The 14,986-nt window shown below is 37.7% G+C and overlaps 1 long non-coding RNA gene across 1 annotated transcript; it reads left to right on the top strand.

Annotated features, from left to right (window-relative positions):
* Window positions 1-207: 207 nt before the first annotated feature.
* LOC116555498 lies at window positions 208-13,889 on the top strand. The gene is made up of 3 exons (XR_004270555.1): window positions 208-404; window positions 12,219-12,327; window positions 13,854-13,889. It is a non-coding gene; the product is annotated as an uncharacterized LOC116555498 (long non-coding RNA).
* The last annotated feature ends 1,097 nt before the right edge of the window (window positions 13,890-14,986 follow it).

The following is a 14,986-nucleotide window of genomic DNA, read 5'->3' on the forward strand; positions in this document are numbered from 1 at the left end:
TTTAATTGTCCGTATTTACCCCATTTCAGGTAACCTTCCTTCCGGGCATTTGTTTCAGGTATTATTCTCTGGAAGAAAGTTTCTGAGATGGATACAACCATGCATGATATTTAGGATATTTTAGTAGGGAGAATTCTTAGGATAAGCATCTGAGAAAGGGAGGTGTTGGCCAAATGGAGAGCTGGATGCCTGTTCAGATTTGCAGACAGAGCCTTTGCACTCCCATGGTGCCCAGAAAAGAGACCTGACTCCGAGTGATGTTGTTTTCTGCATCTGAGACAATCCATAGCATGGGGCTGACAACCAACAGCTAAGGGTCATCTTAGTAGCACCCCCTCAGATGGAAAAATGAGCCTTTAATTCCTGAAGGGTGATCTGTGCAGTGCATCACAGGATGCTCCATGGTAATTATAAAACTCTTCTTTAATTCATAAGTGAAATAATATAAATTATGCACGTGCATGCATATACATATGTACTCTATTGTATGCATAAATATATTGTTATAAATATCAAATGAGGTTATGGCATAGTCAATTAAAGGCAGTTACTACAGTAACACCTTATAAAATATTTAATGTACATGCTTACATATGCAAAAAAGTATGTGCATTTCTATGTAATCTGTGCTATTCTCAGATATAAAAGACTCATTGAAAAAGCTAATGAATTCCTCAAATGTGAAAATACATGTGTTCATGCATTACATTTATAGTGGATCCTTGAATTAGGACAACTGATTGCTGTCCATTATAAGCACAACTTCTGAATTCCTGCATCTAAATGACTAATGGTAGTGTAAATTGTACATGTTTATCATTATGAAAGAAAAGTAAATAAAGCTTCTGAGTGGTCCTGATTGTATGTTCACAGTTGGACAAATTGTATATTTTTATACATAGGCCTACAAACTGCAATTCATGAATCTGACTTCTTCCTTAGCCTTAAACTGTTTCTTCTGTAGCCTAGGAAAATGATATAGAGAAGTCAAGCTGTTCCTCTGGGGAGAGTTCTGAGAGGCAGAACCAGAGCAGACTAGACATTTCAGAGAAAGAGAAAAACAGCTGTACTCTCCATATTTTATTCCATTTAATCTTCACAATATACCCTAATCAAAAGGTACTTCCAAATAAAAAATCCACATTAAAGATTTTAGATTAACTTGTCCAAGATCACATATGAAATATTTTTTGCAGCGTCATGATTAAACCTAGTTCTATTGACCCAAAGTGCAAGTTTTAATACAGTTTGACCTACTAGGAAATTTTTTCAAAGGTATACTTGCATTTGATGTAGCTAGCGGGAAGCACATATAAGATGAGCATCCTGGTGTAACACCAGACACTTTCTTTTCTCGTTTTTTCTATCTGCAATTGTTGACATGAATTTGTGAACATTCCTCTTTGGGAGAGAATGAATACTGATGCAGGGAAAAAAGAAATGAACTCTTAAAAATGTTAAACTCTTAAAGCAAAAGAATCATTAAGGCCTCCAGATAAAAGTCGAATGAACCTCCTTGTGACTGTCTTGAAGGTTTGGATTACGATTCCACAATTTTTGGATAAGTCTGAGCCACAGATTCTACTCTGCTTCCTTTAAAATTCAATGGCTGACAGCTGGAGCTTTGCTTTTGCTTCATTACTCTGCTCTCGGGAAGTAGTATTTTCTCAAAATTTTGGTGACATTTTTATTTCTCATGTCTAAAGGATCCCTCTCCATCTCTTCCAGGGGTCACACATTTCTACTATCTCAGACAGATGGACTCTCATTCTTATCCAAGCTGGCAGTGTTCAAATTCAGGTGCTCATTTTTTTTTCCTTCGATTTACCACTGCTCATTTACATCTCTGCCCATTAGATAGAATTGTCAATGCCTTTCTTTTTCTTTTTCTTTCCCTCCAAACTACAACTCACCCAACTTGCATTAGTAGATATATTTTGGATTTTTCTAAAAATATAAGGGGCTTTTTTATTATCAATGAAAATCTGATCAAATGAAAGTAGAATTAATATAAATGTTAATTATTTAAAAATTGCATGGTATGTTTTAAATATGTATACATATATATATACATATATATATAATATTTTCAGGTTCTGAAGATAATCAATATATGTATTTAGGGTCTTTTTCTCAATTTCTGCAGCTCTAATTTTAAATATCATTAAGGCCCTGCTTGGATGTCAGGGTATTCAAGTAGCCTTCAATGTTTTTCCCCCAAATTAACAAGCATATTAATATTTCTCATATTGAATATTTTATCAAATCAAATATTATAATAGATTTATGTTTTTCCTGAGTCAGAATATTTGAAACTTAGCAAGCTCCAGAAGAGAAGAAATTAGTATGGAGAAAAAAGATAAAAACAGATTAGAACCAGGACTCTGTCTATTAATGATTATGAGACATTTGTTTGGTTGCTTAATCTCTCTAAGTGTTGTTTTTCTCATCTCTAAGATGGTGCTATTAGCAATGCCAATGTTTTAGCATTGTTGGGAGGACCAAATAAATTTTATATGTAAAATTCTTAACTCGAAATGTGAACCACGCTAACTTTTCTGAAAATGCTTTATTATTGACATGAAGAGGTTTGGAGCTCAAGATATGTGGGTCTCCAATGGCCAGACAGTTATCCACACTGAGTTTTAGACTTTTCACTTCTAAAATGAGAAAAAGAAAACAAAGAAAAGCAAAAGCAAAGTCTCTTCTTGGCTTTTGTGAAGGCAGGTTTTGTTTGTTCGTCTTTGCTTATGTCATCATGATCAACATGTTCATTTTAACTGTGTCCTTAAATGACCACCACCCCCATTGCCTAGTGCAGTGTTGGATTTTTTTTTTTTTTTGTAGCAGAATTATTGATGTATAATTTTAGAATGCTTTGATCACCCCAAAGAAGTTCCTGTACTTTTTTCAGGAACACCCTTCCCCACCGCAAACCCACTCATACACAATCTTCCTCCCTCCTCACACAGGTTCAAGCAACCTTAAATCTACTTTCTCTATATCTCAACTTTACTATTGTGAACATTTCATATGAATAAAATCACATAATGTGTGATTATGTGGCTTATTGTGAATGTCTCCTTTAACATAACATAATGTTTCCAAGGTTCACCCATGCCATAACTTATGTAAGCACTTTGTTTCAGTTTATCGTTGAATGTTCCGTATGTGATATACCACATATTTATCAATTGATCAACTGGCAGATATTTGGCTTGTATGCACCTTTTGGCTATTCTGAATAATGCAACTATAAATATTTGTGTACACCTTTTTTTTTGTACGTATACTTTCCTTTTTACTTATTTATGGTTTTGTAAACGGGTCGCACTCTGTCCCTTGGCTGGAGTGCAATGGCACAATCACAGCTCACTGCAACCTCCACCTCCCAAGCTCATGGGATCCTCCCACTTCAGCCTCCCTAGTAGCTGGGACTAAAGGCATGTGCCACTATGTCCGGCTAATTTTTTATAGAGATGGGGTTTTTCCATGTTACCCAGGTTAGTCTTGAATTCCTGAGCTCAAGTGATCCAATCTCACATCTCAGCCCCCCAAAGTGTTGGAATTACAGGCATGAGTCGCCACACTTGGCCTGCTTTCATTTTTATTTGATGTATACCCAGAAGTGGAATTTCTGGATCAAATAACTCTGTTTAATTTTTTGAGTAATGGAAAGACTGTTTTTTGAAACAATTATACTTTTTCGTATTCCAGCCAACAATGTATGACAGTTTTTATGTTTCCACATACTCAATGACACTTGTTATTTTCTGTCCTTTGTCTTTATTTTAGTAACAGCCATCTTAATGGGTGTAAGTGGTATTTTATTATGATTGTGATGTTCTTTTTCCTAATGAATCATGATGTTGAACCTCTTTTAATGAGTTTATTGGCCACTGGCACCATGACATTCTCCACTTGACATTGGAGAAATGTCACTTCATCTTTTGCCTATTCTTCAATTTAGTTGTTTTGTTCCTTTCTGTTGAGTTATAAAGTTATTTCTATAGTCTGCATATTAATCCTTTATTAATCATTATGTCTATTAATCCACATGGTTGCAAATATTTTCACTCATTATGTGAATTGCTTTGCACATTTTTGATGATATTCTTTTGAAGCACAAAAGTTTTCATTTTGATAAACTCCGATTTTTATTTAATGACTTGTGCTTCGATGATATATCTAAGAAAAAGTCAAATCCAAGATTACAAAAATTTAGCTCCTTTGTTTTCTTTAACAATTTCATAGATTTAGCTCTTACATTTAAGTCAATGATCAATTTTGCCTCCATTGACTTGTCTCAGCACCTCGTTGGGAGCCACGTAGGCATAGACATGGCAGTATATTTCCGAGCACCCAATTTGATTCCATTGATGTGCACATGTTTCTTTCAGTATGAAAGTACCAGGAAAACTGTTGCTTTGTGTTAAGTTATTTTATCAGAAAGTGCAGGTTTTCCAAATTTTTTTCAGTATTTTGACTATTTTGAGTTCCTAGAGTTTCCATATGAATTTAGAATCAGCTTGTCCATTTCTACAAAATATGCTAAATGGTATTGTGATGCAAAGCATTTTCAATACAAGAATTAATTCTGTGAATGTTGTCTTAACAATATTGTTTTCCAGTTCATGAACATGAGATATGTCATAATCTATTTAGGTGTTTCTTTCAACACTACATTTTTTTTGCAGATTTTATGCTGTTTTTCAATTATTTTGTTAAATATATTCTCTGGTATTCTATTCCTTTTTCATACTCTTATAAAGGTAAGTATTTGTTTATTTCTTTGAGACTGAGTCTCACTCTGTCACCCAGGCTGGAATGCAGTCTCACGATCTTGGCTCCCTGTAACCTCTGCCTCCTGGTTTCAAGAAATTCCCTTGCCTCAGCCTCCTGAGTAGGTGGATTACAGATGTCCATCAACACACCCAACTAATTTTTGTATTTTTAGTAGACATAGGTTTTCACCATGTTGGCCAGGCTGGTCTCAAACTCCTGACCTCAAGTGATCCACCTGCCTCGGCCTCCCAAAATGCTGGGATTACAGGCCTGAGACACTGCACCTGGCCCTAAACATTTATTTTTAAATTTTCTAATTGAATTATGCTTTTCAAGTGTACAGAACTATAATGAATTTTTGCATATATGAATACCCTGTAATCTTCCTAAACTCTTTAAATATATTAATATTTTAAAATTAATATATCTGAGTTTTCCATATATAACATTATCTTTTAATAGACAGTATTATTATTTTCAATCTGGAGGATTTTTAGTTTACTTTCTTTCCTAATTGATCCTGCTAAAACCTCTAGTATGATGTTGGATAAAAATCGAACCTCTTTGTTTTGTTCTTGATCTTAGTGTGATGCTTGTTGTGGGTTTTTTATAGATGCTCTATAACAGATTGACTAATCTCTTTGCAAATAGTTTGTTTGGTATTTTTATCAAAAAAGGGTATGGACCTTGACAAGTGTTCTTTTTCTTTTTGCAACTGTAGATATGATTATGTTGTGTGTGTGTGTGTGTGTGTGTGTGTGTGTGTGTGTGTAAGATGGAGTCTCACACTGTCACTGCAGCTGGAGGACAATGGCATGATCCCAGCCCACTGCAACCTCTCCCTCCCGGGTTCACGCAATTCTCCTGCCTTAGCCTCTTCAGTAGCTGGAATTACAGGTGCATGCCGCCATGCCCGGCTAATTTTTTGTATTTTTAGTACAGATGGGGGTTTCACTATGTTGGCCAGACTGGTCCCGAACTCTTGACCTCATGATCCGCCCACCTCAGCTTCTCAAAGTGCTGGGATTACAGGTGTGAGCCGCTGCACCCTGCCAATCTGTGTTTTATTCTATTGAGAGAGTGTATTATATCAAATGATTTTTGTTTGTTAAACCAACCTTAGATTCCTGGCATAAATTCCACTTGGTCTTGGTATATAGAACATTTTATATGTTCCTGTAGTTGTAATGATAGTATTTTGTTGAAGAATTTTGTGCCTTTAGGGGGTAGTTTTTAGATTACTATTTCAATATTTTTGCTTGTTATGGATTTTCTATTCCTTTTTGAGTCAGTTTTAATAATTTGTGGTTTTCTAGGAAATCGTTCATTCTATATGAATTGCCAAATTTATTGATTTGGTATACCTTCGTAATGTTTTCTTTTAAATTTCTTTAAGGTGGTAGTAATGTCCCCTCTTTAATTTCCTATTTTAATCACTTGAATATTGCATCTCTTTTCCCTGGTCAATCTATTGAAAATTTTGTCAATTTTGTAGACTTTTTCCCTTCATTCATTTTCTCTATCATTTTCTGTTTTCATTTCATCGATTTCTACTCTAATAATAATGATATCCTTCCTTTTGCTGGCTTTGGGTTTATTTTCTTATTGTTTTTCTAGTCTACTAGGGTAGAAGTTTTATTTGTTGGTTTTTAGATTTTGTTTTAATAAAGGCATTTACAGCTTTCAAAGTCCCTTTAACCGATTTAGCTGAGTCCTATACATTTGGGTATGTATAGTTTTACTATCATGTGTCTCAAGTTTTTTCCACTTTATGTTGTGATTTTTTTCTCTGACGCATTAGTTTTTAAAAAGTATGTTGTTTAAATTTTATAATTTCAATTATGTTATTTCAGTTTTTTGTTATTGATATCTAATTTCATTTCACTGTGGTCCTAGAGTATCTTTTGTATTACCATTTGCTTAACTTTATTGAGGTTTATTTTATGATCTACTATGTGGTCTATTCTGACAATGCTGCAGGTAAAATAGCTGTGTTAAAGATCTTTTCCATGAATTTAAACATCTGAGTCATCTCAGGGTCTCTTTTATTGACTTTTTTACTTTTAATTTGGCTCATGTTTTCCTATTTAACCTTGGTTTATATTTTACTTCATTGTTACTTGCTGGACACTGGGAGTAATAAATTGTGGGGAATACTAGAGACTATCTTCCCTTAAGGGATGTTGACTTGTATTCTGTTGGTAACTGACTGATGTCTCCTGGTCAACCATTCAGTCTTAGATTTATTTTTTATTAGTTCTCTTTATATTTTGGCCTCTCTTCTAAAATGTGACTCTAACTACAGTATGCGATTCTTACTTGCTTGGTCTTTCATAGGTTTCAGTGAAATGCCTAAGTTGTTCAATAAGGTCTCTTAACCTAGACTGAAACAGAATTTCTATTTCTGGAGGCCTGCATAAACTCTGGTATTTCTATTCAGTTCTTAACTCTTTATTAACATTTCTGCCAGGCCTCCATGTGACTCAGCCTATGCTAAAACAACACACTCCTGAGTCCAGGATCTATAATAAATGCTCATGCAGAATTCTATCCTTTCTCTTCACAGTTCCCTATTCTCTGGTAACTTACTCAAACATTGTAGCTGCTTCAGCAGCTCAGAACACTGATCTGTCTCTTCAGGCTCCACATGCTCAGCCCAAGCTTTATCTCCTCGATGTGAAGCATGTCACAGGCCCACAGCAGAAACCCAGGCAACATGTTGGACTTACCTAATCTGCTTGCTCCAAAATTTTTACAAGTGTGTCCTACTTGTTGCTTGTTGTCTGAACATAGATAATTTATATATTTTTCTGGCTATATAGCTTTTTTCAGTATGAAGACAAGTCTTGTAACAGTTACACTCTTGTGTGGCTGGAAGCAGATGGCTATATATTTTTTAAGCTGATGGAAATAATTATTTTCACCCACAGACTTTCTGGGAAGTGTTTATTTCTAGGACCCATGGAAATATTTGTTGAGCATGTCTCCAAGGAAGACTGGGTTTCATGCCAATAGGAGTTAGTTGGAATACAAAGTCATTGCTATTTCATTAAAATAAAGAAATGTATCTTTATTATGTACTCCATCCTTAAAAGTATGTTGTGTTATAATAACATGGTGGATCTTGTACATAAGGTTTCCATTCACTGACATATGAGCTACAAGTTATGAAGCTAGTTTTGAGAAAACGTTCCTGAATTCAAGTTTAGGGGCTATAGAATTTACACTTCTTGTTATACAACAAAAATATATATGCCTGCTAGTTACAGGAATGCTATTGTAAGCCACTATAGTTGCCTCTATTTCAACTTTTATTTTACATTAAGGAGGTGTATACAGAGGTTTGTGACAAGGATATATTGCATGATGCTGAGGTTTGGGTACAATTAAACATGTCACCCAGATAGCAAGCATAGTATCCCAATGAGTAGTTTTTTAAACCTTGCCCATCTCTTTCCCTCCTTTCTTTTGTAGTTCTCAGGGTCTATTATTCCCATCTTTACGCCCATGTGGACCCAACTTACAGTTCCCACTTATAGGTAAGAACACGTAGTGTTTTGTTTACTGTATCTGCATTAAGTTTGCTTAGGATAATGGCCTTCAGCTTCATTCATGTGGCAGCAAAGAACATGATTTCATCCTTTTTTAAACCACTATAGTTAAACAAGAGGAAGTCTATGACCAAAGCGCCATCAGGTAACTATGGCTTCAACCAGGCTATAAAAACCCATGATCACAATATGATTTCTAGTTCTCAGTGAATGCCACAATAAACATACAGTTTTTAATGTATTCTGGTTAGGTTTATCTAATAAATTGGACAGAGATAATTCTGAGGAGTCAGGGCACAGTGATAATGTCATGGGATCCATGGGGTGTCACTTTGCTTGTTGGAAACCTTAGTGCCTGGCAGTGCCTTCTGCCTGAGTATTGCTTGTGCCCACTGAGCTTGTTCCATGCACTTGGTCCAGTAGGTTGTGCTTGGCTCGTGTGACCAGCACAGATCCTGTATCTGCCAAGGGCTAGTCAGGTGCAGGCAGAATGGCAAGGGGTGTGTGGGCGAGTGAGCGTGGGGTTCGGCCACTGGGCACAGCCAGGCACACTGGCTGCTGAAGTGGCTAGGCAGCTCCAGGCACTAGCACAGGTGCCGGCTCCATGGGAGGCTATGGCTGGACCAGATGTACTACATGCTGCTTCTTCTGGGGGGTACTTGCATCTGGATGAGGGTAACGTGGTGTCACCCAGAAGCTTGGAGATGCCAGGAACTGTAGAGCTCCAAAGAGGGTTTCACAACCCTGTCTCAAGGAGCCCCTTGGTCTATGTTCCCATAAGGGCCACAGCTTTTTTCTCCTTCTCGTCACCTGCAATGTGACAAGTGGAGGCGGGAGAGGGGCCTGTTTGTGTTACAGCTCCTTCAGTCCCACCATTCAGCAGGTCCCAAGTTCAGGCAGGTCATCCTGTCAAGTGTCCAGCTGTCAGTGGAGAGGAGGCCCACAGTAGGTAGCTCCTTTACTCAGCTGGTAGTGCGGACATCTCTGTGAGTCTGGCTGAGTCCAGAGTTTTTATGGGCTTCAGAAGACAGGAAGGGCCGTGCTGATTGGTCCATGGGTGGCCATGGGTTGGCCTGGAAAAAGCACCTATAAGTTCTCATTCCAGGCCATGGACTCCATCCTAACTGACAGCCCAGGTCCCAGGCTTCAGGCTGTCCCTGGCTTGAAGATGTGGCTTCACCAGTTACCTGCCCCTTTCTGTCCAGGAGCCTGTCTGCCTCCTGCCACCATTAATCGTGTTGTCCACAGTACCCAAACTGTTCATGTCAAAGGATGTCTGCAGGCCTGCACCAAGTCACCCTCAGCCTCACCTTGGCCTCCCGCCCATGCCCCTTGGCACTCAAAATCTGGAAGGGGCTGAGGAGTCAGGGGTTAGCATGGTCAGTGCCTCCCAAAGCATGCACACACCTGGGCAGGTTGCAATAGTGCCAGGGCTCATCCTCAACTTTGCTCTGAAATCAACACAGGCACTGGGAGCAGAGAGAGGTCAGGCAGGGGGAGCAGGCACTTCTGAGCTTGCCGGGGCTTCCTGGGCCCCCAAGAGCTCAGGGATGTCTGGGTTCACAGTACCTACCGGGCACCTGCAGCTGTGCCCAGCAGGGTGGGGCTCCCACCCTGCAAACTGGGGCTCCTTCCTGTTCCCAACTCCCACCGGCTCCATGGAGAGCACAGACCTGGCTGTGCCTCCACTGCAGCTGCCAGTGTCTTCACAGATGGCCACCACTGCCATCAATATTGAATAAGGTGAAGTACTCAATAAACCAGGGAATGATATTCTCATTGAGTTTCTATTTAACTGGGCAATTGTCAAAATAAAGTATTCAGTGGGGAGTTTTGAGTAGTGGCTCCATACAAAATGTTGATTCCACTGAATTTAGAGTCTCTTGTAAAAGTCAATATGCATCAGCAATGGACTCCAAGTTAAATAACCATGTTCAGTGTTTGTTTGAGGAACAATATAAGTAAAGATACCTATGCTTTTTGTCTCCTGAGGGCAGATGTTTTTGATGAGCAGGTAGTAATGCTTCCTTCCTTACATACTTTTAAATATATAAATTAATGTCTTAACATTGTGGCTTCTGTAGCAGTCCATGTGTTTTAGAATAGCATGAATCAATTCACCAAGGCTAGAGCCTTCTTACATTGTAAACCAGTGAAATTAAGTTTGTGATTCTGAAAAGCTGAAAAATCACCCCTGGGACTGGAGAAAATGTGACAGTAAGATTGAGAAGCCATAATTCCCTATCCGTCTTCCTACACAGTTTCATAGCCTTTGTCATCTGAGGAAAAAAAGAAAGGTTTTCCCCACACCAGTTAAAGGCTGTGAATGTGACCTAGATAATTCTTGGGGAATTTAAGTTGAAACACTTCTTTTAATGTCCTTTGAAAGGAAAAGCTAAACCTTCATTACTCAGAATGAAATTGTGGCGAAAACAAGTGTATCAAAAGGGCTAGAGAGAGATGAAAACAAATTGTACTTCCAGGTAAGCTGCTCGAATCTATCTGGTCATTCTCTAAAATATCTAAAATAGTTTCATCATATTCAAATCACTAGAAACACTGTGGTGTGTGTGTGTGTGTGTGTGTGTGTGTGCGCGCGCACGCGCGCACATGCACACATAATGGTTTAAATAACAACATTATTCTCTGCCATAGAAATACACAACTTCTCCACAGAAATAAGAAAAACTTAACATTCAAGAAGTATCTAATTTAGGATTATAACGCTACAGTTTTCTCACTAAAAATATGACTCTGCTTTTTTTTTTCTTTTTGAGACAGAGTCACTCGTTGCCCAGGTGCAGTGGTGAGATCTTGGCCCACTGCAACTTCTGTCACCCGAGTTCAAGTAATTCTCTTGCCTCAGCCTTCCGAGTAGCTGGGATTACATGTGCTTGCCACCACACTGGCTAACTTTTGTAGATTTTAGTAGAGACAGGGTTTCACCATCTTGACCAGGCTGATCTTGAACTCCTGACCTCATGATTCACCTGCCCCAGCCTCCCAAAGTGGTGGGATTATAGACATGAGCCACCACGTCCATCCTAAATATGACATTTTATCCCACAGTAGAGTTCTTTTTTGCTACTTGCCTCAAGACAATAAATTCTTGGCCAGATGCGGTAGCTCATGCCTATAATTTCAACATTTTGGGAAGCCAAGGTGGGTGGATTACCTGCTACTCAAGAGGCTGAGGCAGGAAAAGTGCTTGAACCCAGGAGGTGGAGGTTGTGGTGAGCGAAGATAGTGCCATTGCAGTCTGGGCAACAAGAGTGAAATTCCATTTCAACAAAGAAAAAGAAAAAAAAACAATAAATTCTGTAGTAAAATTTAATAGGTTTAGCTTCTTATTTTAATTAGATCAAAATAGAGGAGGATAAGCAGGATGATTACTTGGCTTGATTTCGAAATGTTTTACAGATATCCAATAAAATTTCATTGAATGATTAACAATTGACCTTGACACAGTATCAGAGGTATTAAAGTTGAATACATTTGGGCTGTTCAATGTATGAAACGAAAGTCTTCACCGGTCATGGTGGTTCAGACCTGTAATCTCAGCACATTGGGAGGTCAAGGCAGGCAGATTGCTTGAGGTCAGGAGTTTAAGACTAGCCTGGCCAAAATGGTGAAACCCCATCTCTACTAAAAATACAGAAACTAGCCAGGCATGGTGGTGTCCATCTGTAATACCAGCTGCCTGGGAGGCTGAGGCAGGAGAATAATTTGAACCCAAGAGGCAGACGTTGCAGTGAGCTGAAATTACACCACTGCACTCCAGCCTGGGTGACAGTGAGACTTTGCTTCAAAAAAAAAAAAAAAAAAAAAGATAAAGTCTCCGTGTCACCGTTAGAAAATCTGACATTTAACAGAATTTAACAGGAAAGAGACATGGGGGATTGTTTGTCCTGTTCCCCAGGAGAGTACATTTAAAAGGAGGAGGAATTTGGATCACTGTAAAAGAAAAAAAAATAAAAAGAAGGATGAAACAGTAAGTATTGTCTCCTAGTAGTTTAATTTGCTGGCCATGATTAAGTAGTGTGGTTCATTGACTAAAGGGAATGAGAAAAGTATCATTACTTCTTTGGAGATGAGCTGAACTGGGTGCCCTAAAAGATTTTCTCCAGCATTGGGTATATAAAAATTTAAATATCTAAAGATTTCAAGTAATATGTCCATTTACCCAATAATTTATTCACATTTAATCTTGAATACTTTATTTCTTCAGTTGTGCTAGTTACTATTGATCAAAGTTGTGGAAGATGCAGATTTATCTTACCCTTCACAGCTTCAAATATAAGAGTTCAGACAAGAAGTAAACAGACAATGTGTGCACCATGTGATAACAACTGTAACTGAGAAAGTAGAGGAATTATGGAAGCAGAAAGCAAGGGGATTTCAACACCAATACTTTTCACAACAGTGCAGAGCACTGAGGCACCACCATGGAAATGCCACACTCCTCAAGACACTTATGGCAAATATTCTGGGACCACAGTAAACTTTGACTCATCATTGTGTTTAGAGTGTGCTGAGGGGCATAACAGAGAGCCCTTTTACCACTGAATTATTTTCCCTAGTGAAAGTAGTATTGTCACTAGGTTACCCCAGTATAGGCAAATGTTTTCTTCGTCAATACTTCCCATTATGATTTTCATTAATAAATTCCTGTGAAATAAATTGAAATTATATCATGAAAAGTTTTGGATTCAGTCAAGCAAATACTTCCTGTGATTTAATTGACTTAATTTTTGGAGATTTGCCAATCATTATATGCCAATTACAAGCTCAAATAACTAATAATATTCCTTTTAGAGTCTTCTTATTGGATGAAGAAAGTCCATTTAACGACTTGCAACTATTTTCCTGAAAAAAATGATGCCCAATATAATAGAATAATTTCCATGTAGTGGAATGCAATATAGCAAGGTAAAATAGGATTTGCCCCAAATAGCAATTAGAAGTAGCAAAGTAGAATGACCACAAGTCTCTTCGTTCTGTGCATAATTTTATATACTTTTATAATTTCTGGCTTCATTTTGAAAAAAGGAGCTATAATACACATCTTTATAAAGTATAACTAGAGAAAACTCTATTTACTGCTGTACATACATGTTTCGGTGTGGCCTATTATTTGTCTTAATTAAAAAATCTAAATATCCTTCTGAATGTCTATTCATCCTTTACTTTTAATTCATGGAACTTGCATGAGTTAGAGCTCACCAGTGATAATAATGATGGTAAAAATTTATTGAAGACACCCTTACATAGGGTGTGCTAGCAATTTCCATAAACCAGGTACACAAACGTTTTTTAAAAATATGAGTTATCTATCACAATTCACACTTTATACAGGCAAACTGGTAGCAAAATAGATTAAGTAGCTTGCTGAAGACAATATAGTTATAATAATCAAGGGAACTTGGGCTCAAATCAGGCAACAGAATCCTAGAACTGAAACCAGAATATGACCAATCAGATATTTCTTTTTTTTTTTCTTTTTTTTTTTGAGACAAGGTCTCATTGTGTCACCGAGGCTGGAGTGCAGTGGCACAATCACGGCTTACTGCAGCCTCTACCTCTAGGCTCAAGCAATCCTCCCATCTCAGGTTCCTGTGTAGCTAGGATGGAAACATCTTTTTCTTAAATGTAAGGAATGAGCTGATGTCCAAATCAAACCAGTGGAATTAATACATGTTTGGCTTTCTGGGAAAAGAATTACACTTCTCATACAGACTTGAACCTCTGAGTATGTAAGGGTTTTTGCTTCCTTCTAGCAACTTTGTGGCTGGAAAAATGAAGACTATGAAAAGGAAGGCAACCCAAGGTTGGACCTTACTTGAGACTTGTTGCTACCATTTGGACCAGAAATCGAACTGGGCATAAACCTCTGAATTACTCAACAATTGAAAAGCACATAAACCAGTATGTTTATGCCACATTTTTCTGTTTCTTGAAAGAGCATCTTAACCACCATGGTCCAAGGTTCACAGATTTCAAAGTTCATTGAGATGTCTTTAAGCAAAACCTTAGTGCCTTTTACTGTCAGTGAAAACAGAGTTCAAAAATTATATCTTGACAGCATGGTCAGTTTCCTCTTTGAGAAAATAAAAATGTAGTGTGTGCCTGTGTGTTTATACACAAACATAATTTAGCCATGAGTCTTACATAGTTTTTGTCAACTTAGTAAAAGCAACTATGCGTGTGTGTGTGTGTGTGTGTGTGTGTGTGTGTGTGTGTTTATATACAAACTTACATTTTCTAATATGGTCCTTGTTTGTTGTCTATCATACTGTTGGGGAGGAGGGCCAGTTTCATGCTTGTGTACACCAGCACTTTTCCCATGCAATCTGGAAATACATCTTTTCTGAATGATGTATGAAATTAATGAGGTCCATTAACATAAGCTGAAAGACTAACACTCTTATATGTACAAGTGTTACATAACATGTAGTTCGTAATAAGAACTTTTTTTCTTATTTATTCAACACTAGTGAAACAAGAACAGCAAAGTTGGAATATATCCTAGAGTTATTTGTTTATCCTGTCATAGAACATTTAATTTAAAGGTCTCTATAACTCAGAGAGAGATTTCTGTCTTTGCTCTGTTTGACTTCTGATATGTCTTTCCTAATCTTGACAACAATAAC

Source organism: Sapajus apella, unplaced genomic scaffold, assembly GCF_009761245.1.
Source record: "Sapajus apella isolate SASKATOON/1434 unplaced genomic scaffold, GSC_monkey_1.0 scaffold15, whole genome shotgun sequence".
NCBI classification, from domain to species: Eukaryota; Metazoa; Chordata; class Mammalia; order Primates; family Cebidae; genus Sapajus; species Sapajus apella.